General features: G+C 35.7%; 1 protein-coding gene across 1 annotated transcript in view; it reads left to right on the top strand.

Annotated features, from left to right (window-relative positions):
* The window catches only part of SEPHS1 (selenophosphate synthetase 1), an 85,286-nt gene that overhangs the window by 23,850 nt on the left and 41,995 nt on the right, over window positions 1–19,441 (top strand). The gene's annotated exons all lie outside the window — the stretch shown is intronic.

The following is a 19,441-nucleotide window of genomic DNA, read 5'->3' as shown; positions in this document are numbered from 1 at the left end:
TGTGTTAGTACTTCAGACTTGAGTTTAAATTCTATTTCATGTTTCCCCCAAAAAACTTTCCTGAGCCCTAGTTGTCAGAGCCATAAAATCATCATGCTTTTGGTGGTATATTATGATATAATCCATGAATCAGTTCAATCTAGAAAAGAAATAGATAGTGCCTGGCAGATAAAACTGGCAGAAAGAGAATAGGAACTGGACAGGGACTTGTAGCTACCTCAATTGAACTCCTTTCAAATCAACAAACATTTAATCAACATTTGCAATTCTTGTGTAAGAGACTCCATCTTGATATCAAGAGTCCAGGTATGCTATCTCTCTGTTTCACTTGCCCCCACCCAGATGAAAATAGGAACTTAAGGGTATTGTATTCCTCAAAGAGTATTTATCTAACAATTCTTCTAAAAGTACTCAAACTAACAAGGTATCAGATTTAGAATAGATTTTATTTATATTGTAGAGAACAAAGAAGGAAATAATTTCTAAGACCACAAAGTGAGAAAAGTTATTTCAACCTTCTGGTAGGTTCCCCTTTTCCTAATTTTTGGGGACCATTATAGTTTCTATGATTAAAAATACTTTGCCTAGATAGGGCTGCCACAAAAGACAAGGTCAAAGCTTGTCCCTTCCCACTGATCACTTCTGTTCCTATTTTGTTTTTGCTATTCTGGCCTCTCTCTTGTTGTCTCTCACACATCACTGCCACTGCCATCAGACTCCTCCTCGAGTTTGTTTACCAAGGCTCATTGCCATGAATCTGTTTCCTGATCATTTGCCTTTAGTCACTGTGCCTCTACCAGAACTCTGGCTGTTGCAGTTCTGCTGCCTAACCTCCCATTTCTTTGATGTTCTCTTGGCTGTTTACAAAGCATGGTCAAGTAGAGATGGAAGAACTTGCCCCCCTTCAGAAGTATGCCTTTATCTAAGCAAGGGAGAAAGTGTGAATCCAGAGATATTTCTCTTTTATCTTTGGTGGTGTTGGCAGTTTCAACAGCTCAGCAACCTCCAAGGATCAAGAGTCTGAGAGTCAGTGTACTCTGGAAGAGGCAGAGTTAGCTCCTTGCAACTAAGTGAACTCCTTCTACATTCTTCCCCCATACCAAAAATTTGCAGTCCCTGTAAATTGTTGTTGTTCATCCTTCATTTTTGAAGAAGACTAATGAAATCACTGGATGATGACTTGCATAAGAGTTGGATTTAAGTGAGTTGGTTACACAAAGTTTTCAGCCCCTCTCTTTCTTCAAGAATCATTCACTAGTAAGGTGCCAGACGACTGGCAATGGTCCAGGATGCACTGGATGACTCTGACATTTAGATATCTGACCAGGCTCTAAGTGCTTCATAGCACTTGCTTTCAGCTGCCTTCATCACTGTTGAAAGAAATTGTTCTCATCTGCCCATTCTACTGGGGAAGTCTTCATATGCTTCATGTGCTAATTCACCAACAGTTATGGAACCTATCAATTGCCCTCAACTGGTTTAGCCTGTGGGGTGTGATCACTGTGCATGTTACAGCTTCTTAGAGTCACAGATGAGAATTGGACAGGTAGACATCAATGGTGGATGAGCAACCCTGAAAAGAGTTAAGAAAGCCCTCACAACAGAAGTGTTGGTCTTTTCTGAAAAACTCCATATAATCCTATGAATTGGAAAATCGTTCTGAAAATCAATTTGAAATTATGTGAGAAAAACTACCAATCTGTTTATACTATTTGCCTGGTAACATACCCCAAGATTACAAAGAAAGATCACAAACTATTCATAGTAGCATTTTTGGTACTAGTAAAAATCAGTAACAAAATAGGCATTCATTTATTGGAAAATGAGTGAACAAACTGTAATAAATGAATATTGAGAATATTTTTTTGAAGTTACAACTATAAGAAATTTAGAGAAAGATGGGAAGAACTGTTTAAACTGATATAGTACAAAACAAGCATAACTAAGACAAGAACACTCACAATGACTACAATATGAATGAAAATAACACTAAAAGGCAGCTGAATATAGATTAAAGGCAATGGGTACTACTGAGTCCTTCTCAGTAAAGATGGAAGAGACGACAGATGACAAGTGCTGTCACATACCATTGTTTGCTTGGCTGGTTTTTCTTAACTTTTGTTTTTTTTAATAAAGAAGGATATTTTGTGGGCATATTGTAATTTCTGGAATTTTAAAAACAAATGTACCAGCAACTCCAGAAGAAGCCCCAATGAGAGACATGAGCTGGTTTCCATTTCATAAGGCTTTCTTTGAAGATTGCATAAAGGATCTTAAAAGAGAGGTAGAAGAAAAATGGAGAAATAAAATGAGATAATTGCAAGAAGGAATGGAAAAAATGGGAAAAGAATGCAATGAACAAAAAAACTTGATTGGCCAGTTGCAAAAGGAGCTAAAAAAAGATAACTGAAAAAAATAATACACTAAAAATTAGAATTGAACAAATGGAAGTGATTGACTCAATAAGACTTCAAGAATTAATCAAACAAAAACAAAAAAAAAATTAAAACTAGAAGAAAATATAAAATATCTCCTAGGAAAAACAATTGACCCGGAAAGTAGATCTAGGAGAGACAATCTAAGGATTATTGGGCTTCCTGAAAGCCATGATGAAAAAAGAACCTGTACATTATCCTACAGGAAATCATAAAAGAAAACTGCCCTGGTATTTTAGAAACAGAAGACAAAATAGCCATCGAAAGAATCCACCAATTACCTCTTGAAAGAGACCCCAAAATTAAATCCCCAAGGAATATTGTGGTTAAATTTCAGAACTCTCATACCAAGGAAAAGATACTGCAAACAGCCAGAAAAAAAATTTAAATAGCAAGGAGCCACAATTAGGATTACCTAGGACCTAGCAGCTTTCACCTTAAAGGATGGAAGGGCCTGGAATCTGATATTCTGAAAGTTAAAGAAACTTGGATTACAGCCAAGAATAAGCTATCCAGCTAAAATGAGGATTATCTTTCAGGAATGAAAATGGACTTTTAATGATACAGGTGAATTTAATTTATTTCTGATGAAAAGACTAAAGTTTAACAAAAAAAATTGATATCTAAATATGGAACTCAAAAAAGAAGCATAAAAAGGTAAAAAGAAAACTATTGAGAACTATATTTCTGTTATGGGATACTTAGAAAGTTTGGGTATAATTTGATTTTATTGTGATAATATGAAAAAGAAAGTAGAGGTAGAAAGGATATTATACTGGAAAAAGAGAAAAGTAGAGGTAAAATAAGGGAAATTATATCTCATGAAGAGGCAAAACAAAATAATAAAAGCAATAATAAAAGAAGGAATAGCAATCCTGATCTCAGATCAAGTAAAAGCAAAGATAGTATTAGATCTATCTTTAACTTAAGGATGTCATAGATAATGACGCAATATCAATATTAAACATATATGTACCAAGTGGTATATCATGGAAATTCCCAGAGGAGAATTTAAGAGAGATACAAAAAGAAATAGGCAGCAAAACTATACTAGTGGGGAATCTCAACCTTGCTCTCTCAGAACTAGATAAATCAAACCACAAAATAAATAAGAAGTCAAAGAGGTAACTAGAATACTAGAAAAGTTAGGTATGATAGATCTTTGGAGAAAATTGAATGGAGATAGAAAAGAGTACACTTTCTTCTCAACAGTTCATAGAACCTATACAAAAACATGTGTTAGAGCATAAAAATCTCAAAATCAAATGCAGAAAGGCAGAAATAGTAAAGGTATTTTTTTTTTTCAGATCATGATGCAATAAAAATCACATGCAATATAAGGCCAGGAGAAAATAGACCAAAAAGTAATTGGAAATTAAATAATCTCATCCTAAAGAATGAATGGGTGAAATAGCAAATCATAGACACAACAAGTTCATCCAAGAGAATGACAATAATGAGACAACATAACAAAATTTGTGGGATGCAGCCAAAGCAGTAAGAGGGGAAAATTTTATATCTCTAGAGGCTTACTTACATAAAATAGAGAAAGAGAACATCAATGAATTAGGCTTGCAACTAAAAAAGCTAGAAAAAGAACAAATTAAAAACCCCCAATCAAATATTAAACTTAAAATTTTAAAATAAAAGGGGAGAATATAAAATTAAAAGTAAAAAAAAAAAACTGTTGAATTAATAAAAATAAAAGTTGGTTTTATGAAAAAAACAACAAAATAGATAAAACTTTAGTTGGTTTGATTAGAAAAAGGAAAGAGGAAAATCTAATTGTTAGTCTTAAAAATGAAAAGAGAGAACTTTCCACCAATGAAGAGAAAATTAGAGCAATAATTAGGAGTTACTTTGCCCAACTTTATGCCAATAAATTTGATAACCTAAGTAAAATGGAGGAATAGCTACAAAAATATAGATTGCTCAGATTAACAGAAGAGGAAATAAATTACTTAAATAGTCCCATTTTAGAAAAAGAAATAGAACAAACTATTAATCAACTCCCTAAGAAAAAAATCCCCAGGACCAGATGGATTTACATGTGAATTCTACCTAACCTTTAAAGAACAATTAACTCCAATACTATATAAACTATTTGAAAAAATAGGGAATGAAGACTCCTACCAAATTCCTTTTATGACACAGACATGGTACTGATACCTAAATCAGGTAGGATGAAAACAGAGAAAGAAAATTATAGACAAATTTCCTTAATAAATATTGATGCAAAAATCTTACATAAAATATTAGCAAAGAGATTACAGAAAATCATCCTTAGGATAATACACCATGACCAAGCAGGATTTATATCAGGAATGTAGGGTTAGGAAAGCTATTAGTATAATTGGCTATATCAATAACCAAAGCACTTGATAAAATCCAACATCCATTCCTATTAAAAAACACTAGAGAGTACAGGAATAAATGGATTTTTCCTTAAAATAGTTAGTAGCATCTATTTAAAACTATCAGCAAGCATCATATGTAATGATGATAAACTGGAATCATTCCTTATAAGATCAAGGGCGAAACAAGGTTGCCCACTATCACCATTACTAGTCAATATTATATTAGAAATGCTAGCTTTGGTAATAAGAGAAGAAAAAGAAATGAAAGGAATTAGAGTAGGTAAGGAGGAAACCAAATTATCACTCTTTGCAGATGATGTGATGGTATACTTAGAGAACCTTAATGAATCAACTAAAAACTACTAGAAATAATTCACATTTATATTTTAATATATTTACCATCTAGTGGTCATCCTGCCATCTAGGGGAGGGGGTGGGAGGGTAAGAGGTGAAAAATTGGAACAAGAGGTTTGGCAATTGTTAATGCTGTAAAGTTACCCATGCATATATCCTGTAAATAAAAGGCTATTAAATAAAAAAAAAAAAAAGAAATAATTCACAACTTTAACAAAGTTGCATGATAACAAATAAATCCACAAAAATCATCAGCATTTTTATATATCACTAACAAAATCCAATAGTAAGATATACAAAGAGAAATTCCATTTAAAATAACTGTTGATAGTATAAAAATTTTGGGAATCTATCTGGCAAAGGAAAATCAGCAACTACATAAGCAAAATTACAAAACACTTTCCACACAAATAAAGTCAGATCTAAACAATTGGGAAAATAACAAGTGCTCTTGGATAGGTGGAGTGAATATAATAAAGAATGTAATACTATCTAAACTAATGTTATACTAATCAAACTCCCAAGAAACTGACCTAGAAAAAATAACAAAATTCATCTGGAAGAACTAAAGGTCAAGAATTTCAAGGGAATTATTGGGGGGGGGGGGGGGGAAGCAAATTAAGGTGGCTTAGCTGTACCAGAACTAAAACTATATTATAAAGCAGTGGTCATCAAAACCACTTGGTACTGGCTAAGAAACAGAGTAGTTGTTCAGTGAAAAAGGTTGGGTTCACAGGACAAAATAGTCAATGACTATAGCAATATAATGTTTGACAAAACCAAAGACCCCTGCTTTTGGGATAAGAACTCACTATTTGACAAAAACTGCTGGGAAATTTGGAAACTAACATGGAATAAACTAGGCATTGACCCACACCTAATACCATATACCAAGAGAAGATCGAAATGGGTTCGTGATCTAAATGTAAAAAATGATATTATAAACAAATTAGGAGAACATAGGATAGTTTACCTCTCAGACCTGTGAAAGAGGAAGGAATTTATGACCAAAGAAGAACTAGAAATTATTGATTACAAAATAGATGATTTTGATTATATTAAGTTAAAAAGTTTTTGTACAAACAAAACTAATGCAGACAAGATTAAAAGGGAAGCAATAAATTGGGAAAACATTTTTACATTCAAAGGTTCTGATAAAGGCCTCATTTCTAAAATATATAAAGAATTAACTCAAATTTATAAGAATTCAAGGCATTTTTCAAGTGATAAATGGTCAAAAGTTTTGAACAGACAATTTTCAGATGAAGAAACTGAAAATATTTCTAGTCATATGAAAAGGTACTCCAAATCACTATTGATCAGAGAAATGCAAATTAAGACAACTCTGAGATAGCACTACACACATGTCAGATTGGCTAAGATGACAAGAAAAGATAATGATGAATGTTGGAGGAGATTCAGGAAAACTGGGACACTGATACATTGTTGGTAGAACCCCAATTCATCCAACCATTCTGGAGAGCAATTTAGAACCATGCTCAAAAAGTTATCAAGGGTGGGTGACATAGCTCACTTGGCTCCTTCCTTGCTATATCCTCACAGAAACAAACCCATTACAACTTGCAGAAATAATCAGAGCTAGCATTTCTATAGTGCTTTAAAGGTTTGTAAATACTTCATAAGCATTATCTATTTTTTCCCCTTGCACAACAGGTGTTATTATTATCCTTGTTCTGCAAATAAAGAAACTGAGACAGATACAGATTATAAGACTTGCCTATAGCCACATTGCTGATATCTGAGACTCCATTTGAATCATCTTTCTGACTTTACAACCAGAACTCTATCCATTACACCATCTTACTATTTTCAAAGCTCTCATGATTGGCTGGCTCAACTGGCTTGGAACAAGGGAGAGAGAAGCATGGGAAATGATGATATACAAAGGGCACACCTTTAAGTTTAATGTGCATTATTAACATTTTCTCTATTTAAGTCTAGAACAGATATATAGAACGTGTGTCCCACAATACAAAACAAAATTGAAACATTAATAGTTCTTGCATGAGAGAACTCATCAGATACTGCATCCAAATAACTGCCCTAGATGAAATAAGGTTAGCAAATGAGGCCAGCTTACTAAAGTTGGAGCTGGACACATATTTTTCTGTTTCACAAGCAAATATAATCTTGTCAACAAGCTTGTATGCCTCCCAAAAGAAAGGAACAATATTCTTATGGCAATGCACTAGCACTTGCAGGAAAGTGCCATACTGTTATCATCAATACTTATATTCCTATTAAAACAAACTTAAATGATATCAAAGAAAATTTTTATGAAGAACTGGATACCCTCATTATCAGTTTGCTGAAAGAGGGCAAGCTTATAATTTTGGGTGACTTTAATGCAAGAGTATGCACAGAGTAACAGATATGGCAGGGATTCCTTGTGACGGAATGGAATCAGAAATAGCAACAATGATAACTTATGACTAAAGACTTAAATGTCACCTAGAAAAAATAACAACAAAGTTCATATGGAAAAACAAAAGGTCAAGAATTTCAAGGGAATTAATGAAAAAAAAAAATCAAATGATGGTGGCTTAGCTGTACCAGATCTAAAATTATATTATAGAGCAGCAGTTACCAAAACTATTTGGTATTGGCTAAGGAATAGATTAGTTGATCAGTGGAATAGATTAGGTTCAAGGGACAAAACAGTCAACAAATATAGCAACCTAGTCTTTGACAAACCCAAAGATCCCAGCTTTTGGGATAAGAACTTACTGTTTGATAAAAATTGCTGGGAAAATTGGAAACTAATATGGCAGAAACTAGTCATTGATCCATACTTAACGCCGTACACCAAGATAAGGTCAAAATGGGTTCATAACCTAGGCATAAAGAATGAAATTATTAATAAATTAGAGGAACATAGGATAGTTTACCTCTCAGACCTGTGGAAGGGGAAGGTCTTTATGACCAAAGCAGAACTAGAGATCATTACTGATCACAAAATAGAAAATTTCGATTATACCAAACTGAAAAGTTTTTGTACAAACAAAACTAATGCAGACAAGATTAGAAGGGAAGCAATAAACTGGGAAAATATTTTTACAGTCAAAGGTTCTGATAAAGGCCTCATTTCCAAAATATATAGAGAATTAACTCTAATTTATAAAAAATCAAGCCATTCTCCAATTGAAAAATGGTCGAAGGATATGAACAGACAATTCTCAGATGAAGAAATTGAAACTATTTCTAGTCATATGAAAAGATGCTCCAAGTCATTATTAATCAGAGAGATGCAAATTAAGACAACTCTAAGATACCACTACACACCTGTCAGATTGGCTAAGATGACAGGAAAAAATAATGATGATTGTTGGAGGGATGCGGAAAACTGGGACATTGATGCATTGTTGGTGGAGTTGTGAACGGGTCCAGCCATTTTGGAGAGTAGTTTGGAACTATGCTCAAAAAGTTATCAAACTGTGCATACCCTTTGATCCAGCAGTGTTACTACTGGGATTATATCCCAAAGAGATTATAAAGAAGGGAAAGGGACCTGTATGTGCACGAATGTTTGTGGCAGCCCTTTTGTAGTGCTAGAAACTGAAACTGAATGGATGTCCATCAGTTGGAGAATGCTGAATAAATTGTGGTATATGAAAATTATGGAATATTACTGTTCTGTAAGAAATGACCAACAGGATGATTTCAGAAAGGCCTGGAGAGACTTACACAAACTGATGCTGAGTGAAATGAGCAGGACCAGGAGATCATTATATACTTCAACAACAATACTAGATGATGACCAGTTCTGATGCATCAGGCCATCCTCAGCAACGAGATCAACCAAATCATTTCTAATGGAGCAGTAATGAACTGAGCTAGCTATGCCCAGAAAAATAACTCTGGGAGATGACTAAAACCATTACATTAAATTCCCTAATCCCTATATTTATGCACACATGCATTTTTGATTTCCTTCACAAGCTAATTGTACAATAATTCAGAGTCTGATTCTTTTTGTACAGCAAAATAATGTTTTGGTCATGTATACTTATTGTGTATCTAAGTTATATTTTAATATATTTAACATCTACTGGTCATCCTGACATCTAGGGAGGGGTGGGGGGGGTAAGAGGTGAAAAATTGGAACAAGAGGTTTGGCAATTGTTAATGCTGTAAAGTTACCCATGTATAAATCCTGCAAATAAAAGGCTATTAAATTTAAAAAAAAAAAAAAAAAAAAAAAAAAGACTTAAATGTCTCATGACCTTCTCATCATCAACACTGTCTCCTGTTTATCTAAATCAATAAAATTTTTATGAATATACCTGTTATGGGCCATAACTCTGAGCTTGAAATAAGGATTTTTACAAGGTGTGAATTCAGTGGAATTGATGAGACAATGGTTATCAAGTTTAGCATGGGGATTGATAGTTCTCTAAGTTCAGTTTGATTGATTTAATCTTACAACAAATAATGGTTTCCTAGTGATATAATGATTGGTTTATACTCAGTGTAAAACATAAGGGATTCAGAGCCAGGGAAGACAAGCAGCCTGGAGGTGGGAGTTCAAACTCTTGCAGCCAAAGAGAAAGATTCATTTCCATCTTCATCAGCCACCTTGTAGCTGGTCTGTCCTCCTGCATTTTCTCCACTGAAACCAAGTCCCCTCTGAAGGCCACAAGAAAGCTAGCTAAGTACCAGGCAAAGGAGACAATAAAGACTTTTGGACTTTAACACCTGGCTATTCTTGTGGTGATTACCCTGCTGAAAGGAAGGCTGCTCCAAAACCTCCAGAACACCAACCCGGAACATTACATATATCCTCACAGTAAACACTGGCATTTAATAGACTGTGTCATTGGAAGAGAAGAAACAGTTTGTGAGGGTGACTAAAGTGATGGATGGTACAGAGTGCTAGACCAATCACAGATTTATCTTGTCCAAGCTCAACATTCACATTTAACAAAAATTGTGGCTCCAAGGTAAGACAAATATCAGAAGATTTAATGTCAATGGATTAGAGCACTCCTCCATGTATGAACAGTTTGTTGCCAGCTTGGAGGGAAATAAGCCTATTGACAACAATGATAACAGTGACTGACAACAGTGGAGCAGAAAAGGAATAGGCAGCTTTCAGAGATTTGGTATATAGCACCACATGTCCTTATCTAGGCCAGAATACTTGTATATATCAGAATGGCTTTGATGAAAATGATAGGGAAATTCAGAAATTACTAAACAAAAAAATAAGAACCCCACAGGGCTTACCAGGATATTTCATCTGCCTCTAAGAAGACAGCATTTAATTCCATCAAAAGCAAAAGTATAAACAAAGTCCTGAGAGATCTGAATTCTTGGCTCAGTAAGAAGCAGATAAAATTCAGTTTTATAGTGACAATCCAAAGTACTTTTATAATGCTTTGAAGACTATTTAAGGGCCAAAGACCGATGGTACACCTAAACTACAGCCCTAATGGAGTCACATTTTTTTAGTGATAAATACATGATCCTAGAGACATAGGCTGAACACTTCCATAATGTTCTCAACAGACCATTATCAACCAATGCTGAAGTCACTGACTGCATATCTCAAGTCAAAATCAATTCCCCTCTAGCTAGGCTTCCAACTGAAGAAATTTAGAAAGGTATTAGACTCCTTTTGTGCGGCAAAGAACCCAGGGCTAATTCTATTCCAAATGAGATTTACAAGACAGGACGTCCACTGTTTATACAAAAACTGACAGAAATTATTTGGGTTATATGTCAAAAGGAGGTGATTCCCTAAGAGTTCAAGGATACCTCCATTGTATACCTCCATAAATGAAAGTGACAATCACAGAAGAGTCTCTCCCTTAGTCATTGCTGACAAATCCTGCCACAGTCCTCTTTAACAGGCTGATCCCTCACCTAGAAGATGGTCATCTACTCAAGAGCCAGTGTGGCTTTAGAAAGGGCTGAGGAACAATTGAAAAGGTGTTTGCTGCCTGACAACTCCAGGAGAAATGCTTCGAATTAAGCAGACGTCTGTATACAATTTTGGTTGATTTGACCAAGGCCTTTGATACTGGTAAAGGAAAGTACTAAGAGGTTTCCTGTGCCTTGGTTATTAATTATAATTGATGTCATTCCATCATTTTGGTCCTGTCAGACTCTTTTATCACCCCTTTGGGGGTTTTCTTGGCAAAGATTTTGGAGTGGTTTACTATTTCTTTCTCCAGGTCATTTTACAGATGACAAAACTGAAGCAAACATGGTTAAATGCCTGTGGTCAAGTATTTGAGGTCAGATTTTAATTGAGGTCTCCCTGTCTTCAGGCCTGGCACTCTATTCATTGTGTCACCTACTTACCCTAATAAATAAGGCAGAATTACCCAATTGCCTTGGCACTTCTGCCCCACAGTTTTGTGGCCTGGTATCAAAAAGATTACTAGTTCTTTGACCTCGAACAAGTCAGTTCATCTATCTCAGCCTCAGTATATCTATAAAATAGTAGTAATAATTGACTCTCAAGATTGTTGTGAGGGTAAAATGAAATGTAATTGATTTTCTAAATGGTTTAATATGATGGAAAAGAGGAAAAGCAAATTCTATTATATATGTTGGAAGTTTCCAGGTACTGACATACCCTTTGGATTAGGGAGTGGCTCAGGGAGAGTATTCTTAGGAGGGAGGATCTGTCAACAGCAGTCTTACCTTCCTTGTCTTATCTTTAACAATTACTAAAAATAAATAAATAAATGTGTTCTTATAGTCGCTTACATTTTTATCCCTCATTTACATCCCAATATGCTACCCCACACCTCATTCTCACTGAACCCTCCCCATAACAAGGGAAAAGTTGAGCAAAACCAACATTTTTTACACAACCTCTTAACTAAGAGAAAAGAAACATGTTCTGTCATCTGTTCACCAGGACCAAGACTGAGCATTACAATTAATCTGAGTTGGTTCAGGCCTGTCCTTACATCACCCAGTCACAGTCCCTAGGACAGAAGACATTTTATAAAAAAGAAAAGCAAACAAAACAAAATACTTGAGGGATGTAGGCTGTTACCAGAGAAGGCAAATAGGAGGACACACATATAGGACACAGGGAAGACAGTACTAAAGAGTCAGAAGGAATACCTGGTTTAGGCACATGGTTTAGAGTTTAAAAAAAAAAAAAAATTTCCCAATGAAGAAATGTATTTGAGGCATGGAGGACCAGTGCAAAAGGCATAAAGACAAGACATGGAACGCCTTGCATAATGATAGTTTGGGTGAGTCATACAATATGTGAAAGGGAATAATGTGTAATGAGGCTGGAAAGATAAGTGGAATGTTATTTGCGAAGGGATTTAAATGCCAGGCAGAGTTTGTATTTGATACTGGAGGCAATAGTTACTGGAATTTACTGAAAAGTGTAGTAACATGGTCTGACCCATGTGAGCTTTAGGAAAATTACTTTGACAACTATGAGGGTGGATTGGAGAAAGTTATGAAACAGTATGACCCAATTGGAAAGCTAGCATAATAGTCACGTGAGGAAGAATCTATTTTCTAAATAAACCCATTCCACTTTGGGGCATTTAGGAAGTCACAAGCACTTATTTAGTGTCTAGTTTGTGACAGGTACTATGCTAAATGCTTTACAAATATTAACTCACTTGATCCTCACCACAATCCTGGGAGGTGCTATTATGATTCCCATTTACAATTGTAGAAATTGAGGTACTCAGGGGCTAAGTAAATGTCTGAGATCAAATTTGAACTAAGGTCATCCTGAAGGCCAGTGCTCTAGCCACTGCACCACCCAGATGCCTCTAATTGTTAGCAAATTTTTTTCCTTATATTCAGCTGGAATCTGACTCCCTACTTACTATCCATTGATCCAAATTCTATCCCCAGAGGCCAAAGAGAACATTCTACAAGACAATCCTTCAAAGGCTTGAAGGTAATTAGATCACAGGGTCAGAGGTGTATATATGAGTCACATAGTCCAACTGAATCATCTTACAGATGAAGAGACAGTCCCAAAGATTTGACAATTTGTTCAAGGACATAAAGATAACCTAAGTGGCTGAGATGCATTCAAACTAAGGTCCTCTACACTAAATCCAGTGCTCTTTCTACTATATTTTCAATAATTCTTCCCTTCCCCTTGAAGGACATTTGGAGGGCCTAAACCCGAGCTGGTGTCAGGCTAGACCTAAACTCTTCCATTTTGGATTGCAACAGAGCCCACCTCTAATCTTGACAATTCCTCCTTCCTCAGTTTCCATCCTGATCCAACCCTGAACCACCCCCTCCCCAGCCTAATCCCCATCCCTAACTGTTGGAAGGAACAAAGCATCTCCTTACTACTTTGACCCTTAGGCCTACTACCCCTTTCCTAATAATGATGGTCAGCAGTGGGGCTCACTCCCCAGTGCAGCCTAATGACTTCAAGCCTTGTCATTAACTGCAGCTAAACTATCCTATATATATATATCCCCAATCAAGGTGTGAGTTCTACACAGCACAGACTACTTTTTTTGCCTTGTATCCTCAATAATTAGCATGATGCTAGGCATATGGTGCTCAATATAAATGCTTTTTAAAAAGTAGTCATTCATTTATACACATATTGCTCCTCTGTGTCAGCCCCTCCGCCCATCCTTTTTCTCTTAAATCTTCTCTTTGTAAGCCTAAATCTTCCCTAGTGCACTTAAGTGATTCTCATTAGGTAAGGAATTCAGTCTCCTCACCATTCCTTGCAAGCTTTGTCTTTTAGTCTTAAGATTCTTCATGACCCCATTTGGGATTTTCTTGGTAAAAGGGTGAGTTTCACCATTTCCTTCTCCAACTCATTGTGCAGAAATGGAAATGGAAGCTAACAGGGTTAAGTGGCTTACCCAGGGTCACATAGCTAGATTTGAACTTAGGAAGATGAATCTTCCTGACTTCAAGCCTGGTACTCTAAATACCAGATTGACACCTAGCTGCATGTCTTCTACGCTACCAATCTCCTGCTTAAAAAGTAGCCCCCAGAACTGGACATAGCCCTCTGTTGTTGTTTGTGCTTCATTCTCAAAGAGGCCCACAAAATCAGAGAGGGGATACCATGACATGTGAATTGGATGTGAGGGAGGGCCATGCAAGGCCACCTGCCTCACTTTCCCCTCCAGAGCCATCTGGGTCCAGTGGATAGATAGGGATCCTGGATGACCAAAGATGGCCTTAGGGGATGCAACTATAGACCTTGGTCTTTTTAAACTAAAGTCTTCAACACATCTCAGGCAACAACATGTGAGTAGAGGTGCCCCACTGGGGACCCAACTGAACTGTTCAGTTGGGCAACAGCTTTTTTCCTTCTTTCCTCCCTTCCTTTCTTTCTAAATAGAATATCATACCCTTACCTGGAGGTCCTCTGCCCAAAGGAATGTTAATTTTTTTTGATCATTGAAATCTTCCAAGATATCTTGGGATTTACTGACTATATTTCTTTCTTAAGGATTATGCCTTAAATCCAAATCACTCTGCTCATTGATTGGCCAATAACAGATCTCAGTCCAGGCTTCAGTTGTCCATTCTTTGGACCCCAACTGACTGAGAGTGAATGTAGATGGCAATGGTAATTGTTTGTTTTGGCCATAAATGTTGAAGGTTTTCCCTTCCCATATTGGATTTTTTTTTTTTTGACTAGGTAAAAAAGGCCATTTTCTCCCTCAATTCTTACCTAACCTTTATCACTGAGTGTACATGGTTCTCTAGATATAAATGGTCTACAAGTAGGGAAGAGTATAGTGGAAGCATCATCTCTCATTGTAAGTCTTAAGCGTCTATTAATTTGACTCCAGATTGTGTTAACTCTCTTATTAAAAAATACTATTGAAATCCTTACTATCCCCATTTTCTATTTTAATTTGTCCTTAGTTTTCAGTAGTCTAAATGATTCTGGGACAAAGCTCTTCAGAATTAGATATATACACTCACTTGACTCAAACATTTCCAGGAAATCATTCCAGCTTCCTAACAGGATACAAATTAGCCAAACAGGACAACAATTTATACTCTGAAAATCTCATTTCCATTCCATAAACTCCTTTGAACATGTTCATCTCATCAGATATTTCTGTATGGCCCCAGGTAATGTTCCTAATTAATTTCTATATGAAATTAGCAAATAGGAATAATACTCATGATTGGAGATCTGTGTTTTTAAAATAAAATAAAAGAGGATTTTCTCTTATAATAATGTGAATTGTTCTTGGTCCATTCTAAGGTTGTTTCCTCAAATTCACAGTCTGCTTTATAACTAACTTTCTTTTCAGTCTAGCAATCAGGTAAAAAATATTTACTTACATTCCTGACAAACTAACAAATACCTTTCCCTGCTCTCTATGAGTTTACAATATAATGGAAAAACCAAGTCAAATCAAGACAAATACAAGCATGTTAGAGGGGAAAATGTGCTAAATTACTATAGAGAAATGCAAACTAAAACAACTCTGAGATTCCACCTCACATCCATCAGATTTGGGAAAGATGACACAAAAAAAGAAACTGATGGAAGTACTTTGGAAAACAGTATTTACTCCGATGGAGTTATGAATATAGTACAGCCAATCTGGAAAGCAATTTGGAATTATGCCCTTTCATTAAACTATGCCTACCCATTGGCTCAGCAATAAACTTCTAAGCTTCTACTAGAGAGATCAAATAGTTATGTACCCATTTATGCAAAAAAAAAAAAAAAAGATTTTTAGCAGCTCTTTATAACAGCTTAAAGTATGGTACATAAATGCAATGTATTTAGTAAGAAATAGTAAAATAGTAAAAAGTGACAAAAGGAATGTTTTCAAAGAAATGGGGACAGGCTTTGTAAGAACTGATACAGAATCAAGAGAACAGAACCAGAACAATTTACACAATAACAATACTGCAAAGATAAATGGCTTTGAAAGACTTTAGAACTTTGATGAATGCAATTACCAACAATGATTCCAGAATGCTGATGAAGCACACTACTCACCTCCCAATAGAGATAATAGACTCAAGGCACAAAATAAGATATGCATGTATAAACATGGCCAACAAGGATTTTGTTTTGCTTGATTAACAAAGAAATTCCCCCCCCCCTTTTTTTTAAGGAGGGGGGAGTAGTGGAAGGTAAAAGGAGGTGGCAATAGGATTGGAAAAAAAAAAGATCTTTAAAGTTTTTTCCAAATCCAGAGTACAAGAGTTCAGAAGGAAATGATGACAAGCAGTCCTTCTTTGGAACTTATTGAATTTATTATATACTTAAAGAAAAAAGCAAGTTGTACATAATATATTCAAAGTTTTATAAAACTATCAAGCCCTCATATAAGCACTTTAAGATTTACAAAACATTTAATCTGTTATTTCATTAGATACTTATCACTTTATCTGCTGGAGTATTATTATTTTAGAGATGAGAAAATTGAGGTTAATAAGAAGCTTGTCTAGGGCTACATAAGTTAACATCCATAGAAGAGTTTGAGTTCAGTTTATTTTGACTTCAAGTTCAATTCAAGCTCTAGAATCTTCTGTCCTACTTAGTAGAAAATGTTCATTCTATTTAGTGTTAACTTTGTAAAAAGAAACAAAATAAAAAACCCACTTAAATTTTTAAAAAATGTTTAAGCCCAGTCTCAAGGTTTCCAGTTTGAAGGTGATTCATTTGTTCAGTAGAGCAGCTGGGTGTTGAAGTGGATAAAACAGTAGGTCTGGAGTCAGAAAGATCTGAGTTCAAATGTGATCTCAAACAGAAACTGTGTGACCCTGGACGAGTCACTTCTACTACTTGCCTTAGTTTCTTCATTTGTAAAATGATCTGGGGATAGAAATGGCAAATCACACTAGTATCTTTGCCAAGAAAACCCCCAAATGGGATCACAAAGAGTGGATGAAACAACTATATATCAACAGCATTTATTTAGTATTCAACTCTTTTGTTAAATATTATGTCCAAAATGTCATGCTGAGTGGCCACGTGGTACAAAGTTAATGAAGACATGGTTTCTTAGAGAAGCAGAAGCAATGTATATACAAATATGCAACATTATACAATAAATACAAAACTAAGAATTAATTCAAATAATAAGCTTGTCCAGGGCAATCAGTACATGGGAGAACAGATACTAGGTGAAAAATAAGATGAAGGTTTTTTTTGGTCTGTTTTAAGTAATAAAAATAAGAAAAATGCAGTCATCAAATGAGAATGTACTAAGCAAATAAATACTTTAACAACCATAAAGCACTACCGTGGTATCAGGGATTATCATTATTTTTCAAAGGAATTTTGAACCCTGTTCAGCACAGAGTTCTCTGTAGAATTTCTTAGATAGGATTCCTTCTAAGAATCATAGAACTTAGGCTTGTTTTCCTAAAAAAAGTTTAAAGAAAAACTACATTTTGCTTGTCTGCACATGATGAATTCCATTTAAATGCTAAGAGATAGTCTTTCCTTAAAACATCAAATGTTAAATTACACATCAAATATATATTACATAGAAACAATTTCTGAATGAAAATGGGCTTGAGAGGCAGTGAAACATAGTGGCAAAAAGTGATGATTTTGGAGCTGAAAGAACATGGGAACATCAAGCTAGACCTGGAAGTGATTTAACTTCCTCTTTTTAGAGATGTGCAAATGGAAGGTCCAGGGAGATTCTATCAATTACCCAAGGTTGTACGTGGCAGAGGGGATACTGGAACCCAGCTCCTTTGCTCAAACAACTCCTACCTATGGGCTTCATTACTAGCTCTACTATAGTGCTTACATTCAATGTGTCTTCATGGAGAAAAAAAAAATCACAACTTTTCTAGGCCTTTGCCTCATTTGGATAATGAAGAGGTTGGACAAGGTGATCTCTAATGTTTTTATTCCCCTAAAGTCCTTTTATCTTCTATCTTTCCTTCCCATTTCTGTGATTAGCAGTCAAGTTAACACCATTTTTTTTTTTTTTTTGTCCTTTCAGTATTCAAGTTCCCAGATGGCCTACTGACAAAATAGTTTAGAAAATGTCAACTTTAATGAAATGCAGTAAAGAAAAATGAAAGTGGGTTTTTTTTTGGTCACTTTATTATTCAAATGTTTTTATTAGATCAAAATGTAAGAGGGACAAAGTCATCTAATCAAACCTCTTCAAAGGAATTAAGGACCAGAGTTACAGGCTTTGGTCAAGGTTACATAGAAACTTAAAAGCTAGGCCAATATTTGAACCCAAGCTCTCTGACTTCAGGGACAGTTAGGTGGAGCAGATAGTTGGGAGAACATAAGTTCAAATCCAATCTCAGACACTTATTGTGTGACTCAGGCGCACACAATAATATATTCATATTGAATAATATATTCAAAGTTTTATAATACTATCAAGCCTTCATATAAGCACTTTGAGACTTACAAAACATTTTATCTGCTATTTCATTGGGTACTTATCATTCTATCTGCTGGAGTATTATTATTTTAGAGATGAGAAAATTGAGGTTAATAAGAAGCTTGTCTAGGGCTACATAAGTTAACATCCATAGAAGAGTTTGAGTTACACAAGGTAAGGTAATTTTGTTACCTTAATCTACTGGAAAAGGAAATGGCAAACCATCACCTTTGCCAAGAAAACCTCACGGGATAATATGGGTTAAGATCCTCATAAAAGAATTGGGCACTAGTGAACAAAAACAAAATCTTTTGATTCCTGTACGTATATAACGTGTTTTTATAAACCTTAAATTGCTAGTCATGAGTTATCAAAAACAATTACGTTACAGATTTATAGCACACTAAGACTCCATTTATTGGAAAGAATAGGAGGAATATACTGCCTTTACACCGGTTTTGAACTTATCCAATACAGCTTATTACAATATTCAAAAAAGTTTTCTAGAGACTTTTATAATTTATTAGTTTGTCTCTCACTGAAAAATGACAAAATAGGAGGGAGATAAATTAATTTTCAAGTCAACTGGATCGCTTACGTTTCAAGTTCTTTAATAGTGTCAGAAACCGTTTTTCTGGCCCCTTATTCTATGTTTTACAAAAAACCGTGCGGCCTTCCCCGATGTGTTCTGGTTAGGAGGAAAGGCGGCTCTCCGGAGCAGGTAAGACAACGTGCCCCACGTAGCGCTCTTCAGCCCGGACACGTCGGGAAGGACGGCCCCCGGAGCTGGAACGCGTCCGAGCCTAGGACGACCAGAAGCCCGGTGCGCTGGCGAACGCATCCGTCCGTGCCAATACAATTCGCAACTTTTGAAACCAATCCTTTTGCATCCTGCGACGGATGCCTGTGGCACCGAGAGTTTGCAAACGCCTCCCCCGCCCTCCTCCCGCTCCCC

The sequence above is a fragment of the Sarcophilus harrisii genome, chromosome 5, assembly GCF_902635505.1.
Source record: "Sarcophilus harrisii chromosome 5, mSarHar1.11, whole genome shotgun sequence".
NCBI lineage: Eukaryota > Metazoa > Chordata > Mammalia > Dasyuromorphia > Dasyuridae > Sarcophilus > Sarcophilus harrisii.
This window is presented reverse-complemented; position numbering and strand designations above follow the sequence as displayed.